Below are 7,028 nucleotides of genomic sequence, written 5' to 3'. Positions count from 1 at the left end.
GCAAGCCTCATAACTGAGGCTATTATATTAACAGAGTTATGGTAATGTGGCCGTATTGTCTCCCATGAGTTTCACAGAATTGTACCAAACGGACCAGTTCGTAGCTGGATTCTTCACCAATCTTTTATAACTTCTCCGGAACATAAATGTTGTTCAGACATCAAGTTCTGTGAGGTGGAAGAAATTCCTTTGTTTTCTCTATGAAAACGTCCCTCTGTATATACTTTGGCCATGAGGAGATAATCTCCAGGAATTTACGACCTGAGGTCGCAGCAGCCTGAGTGTAGGAGACAGAGAGAGAGGGATGTGCTTGATGTACCCAAAGAGAGCAACGTCATGACAACAGGAACTGGATGCACATATTTTTTCATAACCACGTGACACCTTCCCAGCAGGATGTCCTGGCCGGATGCCCATATTTGGGCATGTACGTGTCATCCGGACATAGGGTCATAAATCAGACGTTTGACGTGCGACGTCTACTTCATTCTCTCTACTGGGAGAAAATGTCTCCTAAATTGATTTCTCCTTCGTTTGAGAACTGTGACAGTTATTTTGTTCCATCACGTCTGCACACAGGCTCCCCAGCCTTAGCTGTGAGTGTTAGAGGAGTGATCACCAGGAGGTCTTCCAGCTGCGGTGTCTCACATGTCAGGGTCCTGACAGCACTCCATCTGTAATCCTTGATATGTTACCGTTAATGATGGGTGTGATGCTATAGGAGATGATCCCTCTCGTGGTGTGGGGGCTGTGCTTTGGCAAAGCGGGTGGGGTTAAATCCTGCCTGGTTGGCCCGTCCGGGGGTATCGTAGGACAGGGCCACAGTGTTCCCCTCACCCGGCCTGTCTCAGCCTCCAGTATCTATCCTGCAATAGTCTATGTGCTGGGGGCTAGGGTCAGTCTGCCCTATCTGGAGAAATTCTCCTGTCTTATCTGGTGTCTAATTCTACCATCTCTCTCTCTCCCCTCCCCTCCCCGGAGGACCTGAGCCCTTGGACCATGCCTCAGGACCACCTGACCTGATGACTCCTGGCTGTCCCTAGTCCACCTGGTCGTGCTGCGGCTCCAGTTTCAACTGTTCTGCCTGTGGCTATGGAGCCCAGACCTGATCACCGGACGTTCCACCTTGTCCCGGACCTGCTGTTTTGGACTCTCTCTCTCTCTCTCTCTCTCTCCTCGGCTATGAAAAGCAATCTGACATTTACTTCTGAGGTGCAGACCTGTTTCACCTTCTACAACCACTGATTATTATTTGACCCTGCTGGTCATCTATGAACATTTGAACATCTTGAAGAACCATCTGGCCTTAATGGCCAGGTACTCTTATAATCTAAATCCGGCACAGCCAAAAGAGGACTGGCCACCCCTCACAGCCTGGTTTCTCTCTAGGTTTACTAGGTTCTGGCCATACTAGGGAGTTTTACCTAGCCACGGTGCGTCAATATAAAAATAGATAACCGTGCTTCTCCAAGCATGCACTTATAGCCTAGGACTATAGCCTACGGTATGGATAATTTGATTGAGACCATACTAGACAGCCTACAGACACACTTGATGTTGCTCGCAGTGCGGAGAATCAGAGATGAAGGGCGGCATGGGGTACACATGGAGATGTAGCCTAATAAGCAACTCATTCTAAAACAATAAAAAATATTGAAATGTCAACAAATACAAATTACATGAACATCTTCTGGACTAGATTAAAAAATACTAAAACATCCCCCTGAATTAAATTGAAAGCTTTTTCCTCCAGGTCCCTGTTCTGTAAACTACATTACTGTGATTTTACATGACTTTTCCCCATGATGTGTTTTTTGGTATTTTTCTCTGGTTTAAGTAATATGATATAACACTTTGGACCAAATATACAGAAAAGCAACCCAAAACTGGAGGCCAAAATGGCAAATATCTCCACAGCTACAGTGAACTTCCCAGGAGAGCTGACATAAGCTGGGATAAAGGTGATCCAGACTGCACAGAATATGAGCATGCTGAAGGTGATGAATTTGGCCTCACTGAAGTTATCAGGCAGCTTTCGAGCCAGAAAAGCCAGTACAAAGCACAAGAGAGCTAGGAGTCCTATATACCCCAACACAGCCCAGAAACCAATAGCTGAACCCACATCACACTCTAGAATGACCTTTTCAGTGGCGTGGGCTGTGTTTTTGACTGGGAATGAAGGAGCGAGAGCTAACCAGAGAACACATATAACCACCTGTAGGAGGGTACAGCTGAACACACTGATTCTCTGGAGAGGAATAGAGCACTGGGGAACTGTATTGCCTGGCATTGTGGCCTGGAAAGCTATCACCACCGCTATGGTCTTTGCCAGGACGCAGGACATACACAGAGCAAAGGTGATCCCAAACGCTGTGTGGCGCAGCATACAGGACCACTCAGAGGGCCGGCCAATGAAAGTAAGAGAACACAGAAAACACAGAGTCAAGGAGAAGAGCAGCAGGAAGCTCAGCTCAGAGTTGCTGGCCTTGACGATCGGAGTCTCTCGGAAGTAAAAAAAGACCAATGACACCACTATGGTTAAACATGCTCCAACCAATGAGATTGCAGCCAGGAGGATTCCCATGGTTTCGTCAAATGAGAGAAATTCCACCACCTTTGGGACACAACGACTCTTGTCTCCGTTGGACCAGTATTCCAGGGAACACTGTGTGCATTTAGCTGAGTCTACAAGGAAAACGCTTTAGTCAATCTGATCTATAGTCAAGTTGTGTATTATATTCTAGAAGATAACACATTCTACATTTTATGTATCTTTTTGGTAAGTGGATGTGGTTAGTATCAGTCAGAGCGACATCAGAGGCCGCTAGTGGCCCCCAGAGCAAAAATAAATGTTGCTTAGGGCTCCCAGAAGGCTACACTCTTAGAAAAACATGCTATCTAGAACCTAAAGGGATTCTTTGGCGGTCGCCATGGGAGAACCCTTTCAAGAACACTATTTGGTTCCAGGTAGAACCATTTTGTGTTCCATATAAAATGTTTTCCATAGAGGGTTCTACATGGAACACAAAAGAGTTCTACCTGGAACCAAAAAGAGTTCAACCTGGAACCAAAAAGGGTTATCCTATGGGGACACCCGAAGAACCCTTTTGGAACCCTTATTTCTACGAGTGTGGAACCGGCGGTGGTGTCAGTTGTCTTACCTGTTAGGTTGCTGATCTCTCCAGCAGCACAGGGGATACAGGAAAAACAGCAGACTGGCATTCCTTTGATCTCTGCTTGGCGGTACCCTGGGAGGCAGCTGTCACTACACACAGACCGAGGCCTCTGAAACACAATACAACACCTGCTCACTCCCTCTTCCTGTCTCTCTCTCTCTTTACTCCTTCACTCACATTATTAAACCCATTGGTTACACAATCATTCAATTCATTCTCACAGTATGTGTCAACAGATTTCTCCTATCAATTAAAATATATTTAATGTAATAATCTGTATTTTCTTTAAGTACCTGTACCTGCTACCATGTGTTTTCTGTGTAACTGTGTACCTTTAAGGGATTGCCAGCCCATACAATCTGTATCCCATTCATGGCAAACTGGTCTCCTTTTGGGAGAGAGGCATTGTAATTCCCCACAGTGACAAACACAGTCTCTCCTGTCTGGTCTCTCTGCCAGTTCACCAGCTCATAGATGGCTGTGGGGTCTCCGTTCTCATCAAAATAAACTCTCTCCCCAGAATTCATGGTGAAGTTTAAGTCCCGCAGGTATCTCAACACCTGCAAGAGTTAAAATAATCAACATGTACTGATAGTGTAAAATACATACACAACACTGTCCCCATCGGAGAACGCTTTTTGAATCATTTTTGGTTCCATGTAGAACCCTTTGGGTTCCAGGTAGAACCCTCTATGGAAAAGGTTTTATATGGAACCCAAAGTGTTCTACCTGGTACCAAAAGGGTTCGTCAAAGGGTTATCCTATCGGGACAGCTGGAGAACCCTTTATGTTCTAGATAGCACCTTTTTTCTAAGACTGTAATTCAAGTACTTTAGAAATAACATTGTGTGATTGTAAATATTTAATTAAACCTGTCAGTCAATTTTCAAATCTGTTGAACAAAATTAACTTTTGGTGGCCGATAGAGGTAGCCACTCACCTGTCCTGGCTCGATGCTGTCTCTGTGTGCACAGTTCCTATTCCCACCTTGGCCTTCACCGTGCCTGCAGGTCAGCAGGTCATGTATGGAGTGGGCCACAGCATACACTGCCTTATACACATTATTAGAGAACCTCAGCGGAAGTGTCAGTAAAGGGGTTAATGATTTCCTCTAGTCTCTCAGACCCAGAGCACTGACTCTGCCTAGGCCCACTGTCTTTCTCCTGCTGAGGGGAAAACCTGCAGCTGAAAGTGGTCTCCCAGAACTCTCTGAGCAGGGTGTTGTTTGGATCCTGGGCTGGACCGACCCGGAGCAGGAACTCTCTGAGGCCTGGGATCTTAGACTTACTGATGGTGAATCCCAGAGTACCACTGAGGACAGCAGAGCTCCTCCTAGTGGCCAGGCGATCAATAGTTGTCCAGGACTCACTGCCCACCCACTGCAGCCCGGTCAGGTTCTGGGCCAGTGCCTCCTCCAGCAGAACATCCATCTCCCACTGGGACAGAAAGGCCACCACAACCTTGGAGCTGGCCCTGCTAATCACCTCAACCACCCTGGCTATCTGCTCCCTGGGGTTGTTCCATAAGATAGCCTCAGAGTACTCTATACACACGCCCTCCAGACCGGCAGCCTCCATGAAGGTCGCCATGCCGTTGTTGCCATAGGCATTGTCACTTCTAACAGCCCCCACCCAGGTCCATCCAAAGTATTTGACCAGTTGGGCCAGGGCCCTACTCTGGTAGAAGTCACTGGGGATGGTTCTGAAGAAGGAAGGGAACTCCTTCCTGTTACTCAGACAAGCACAGGTGGCAAAGTGGCTGATCTAGATAGAACAGGAGGAATAAGACAATAAGTAATCATTTTTCATCAGCCAGAATTGTTCAACTGTATGTGTGACTTCATTACCACTGGTATTTGAAAAGCTCCTGTGGATCGTGACATCACAATAGTGGAGGAAGAATCAGAGGCACCGATGATGGCGTGGACTGCTGATTGGCCAGAGCAGGTCTTTCCCACCGTCCTCTCCTGACCGTTCATCAGAGCCATAACCGCACGCATGGAGGACAGAGTCGAGCCACAACTATCATATATCCTGTAGCCAATAGAGATGTTGGGGAGCAGAGAACTGCTGTTATTGATCTCTTCGATGGCGAAAATCATGGTCTGAGCTAAATGAAAATCTATGAGGTTCATGCTGTGGAAACAAAAGTGGAACAAAAAGCATTGCATTAGGTTCGTCTGGTAGAAGATGTGAAACTGCAGAAATGACCATGGTCCGATTTCATTGTCAGGTTCAGTTCTTCTTTGAATCTTATGATTCCAATCTTCTTTTCTACTTGTCAAAAAAAAATGGTCAAGTAAATGACACATAAATCCATCACAGACACTGGGTGACTGTGAAACAGCTTACCTGGAGCAGATGAGAGGAGGTGGTGTGTCTGTGAAGGAGAGCGGGGGCTCTGAGATTTTGGTGTGGATGGAGAAGGCTCCTCCGATAGACACGTCTCCTTCCTTGGACAGCATAGGGAACTCTGGTCTTCCCAGTATCCGACAGAGAGCCTCCTCTCCCTCTGCCCAAAAGGCTCCTAACACCCCCATCACTGCCACCCATAGTAGCTGCATCACACTCTCTCACACACACTCTGTAAGAGGCCTCCTAATGGAATCAGGGAAGACCTGACCCCCACCCCCTAAAATGTCTGGGTTTTATGCATGCTGGAGACTGTGACGCTTTCTTCTAAGCAAATCAGAGAAGGATGAGGTCATAAGGGCTGTGTTTTGGCTGTGCTACTGCCAAAATACACAACACAACAGTTCTATAACAAATACCCTGCATTATATATTCAAACTCCTGCATATTTAAGTTTGACCAATGTTGTTTTACAAATTTTCCTAGTGAGTGATAACGAATACAGATTGTGTGTGTTTTAGGACTTCTAATGTCAGCACACAGTATACAGGTGGAAGAAGGTGTCAAATTCAAGTCCTTTGTGTGTATAGTTGTGCTTCCCTCTCAACCCTGCAGGTTTTCCTAAACCTTAGCCTCCAGATGTAATCTCTCAGTGTACACCCTAATCACCAAACCTTATTAGAAAACAGATGTTCACACACCTTGCTCACAAGTTTTTATGGGATATGGGGGAGCATTCCTAACAAACTTAAAACTGAAATATGTCTGATGTTGACTTACTATTTTCTTATAGGTTGAGTCTCTGATGAGCAGTAGGGTCGTTCCACGAAATGAGTCCGATTTGCATCCCTTTAATATTTTAAGTAGAAATTGTGCCCCAATATTGCATTTCAAAATCCTGTTGTTTAAAATGAACATTATATATTTTTTTAATGTGTCAGACTCATTGAAGTGTACAAATTCAGCATTTTCACATGTCCCTCTGTGCACACTGTGGCTTCTCGTAAGATTTCAACCAACTTAACCCCAAAATGTCTCCAAGTGTTCACCATAATTTAAAAGCCCGTTATTTAGTTGATAATTATTATTTATTTCATGTGAATAGTGAATTTTCAAGGAAAAAGGAAACTTCTTCATTGTAAGGTCAACACTGTTACATGAACCGGACTCTCGTTTTAATATGGGGAAACTATTGTTTTTTGGTCATTTTCTGGTGTTTTGTGGTGGGAAACTGAGTGGGTCAATCATTACACATGGACCCTATTACCCATAGATAGATAGGCTGTAAAACAGCATTTATTTTGTGAAGTTTCTATTCAGTTTCCCCTCCCTGTTGTTCACTATAAGCTTCCATCCCCCTGTCGGAAGGGGACTCATGGCTGATTTAACATGAAGTCATCATTCCTGTTACGGTCAACCATGTTACTTTATTTGGCAAATAAAGCTAGAATTCTTAGGGCTGGATTCAATCTGTATCGCAGAAGTATCGTGGAAGATCTTC

The 7,028-nt window shown here is 45.2% G+C and overlaps 1 pseudogene; it reads right to left on the bottom strand.

Moving 5' to 3' along the window:
* Positions 1 to 1,774: 1,774 nt before the first annotated feature.
* Positions 1,775 to 5,685, bottom strand: LOC135531977 (extracellular calcium-sensing receptor-like; annotated as a pseudogene).
* Positions 5,686 to 7,028: the final 1,343 nt, after the last annotated feature.

This window comes from Oncorhynchus masou, unplaced genomic scaffold (assembly GCF_036934945.1).
Source record: "Oncorhynchus masou masou isolate Uvic2021 unplaced genomic scaffold, UVic_Omas_1.1 unplaced_scaffold_1689, whole genome shotgun sequence".
Lineage (NCBI taxonomy): Eukaryota > Metazoa > Chordata > Actinopteri > Salmoniformes > Salmonidae > Oncorhynchus > Oncorhynchus masou.
The sequence above is the reverse complement of the archived record's forward strand: the minus strand, read 5'-3'. Positions and strand labels throughout refer to the sequence as shown.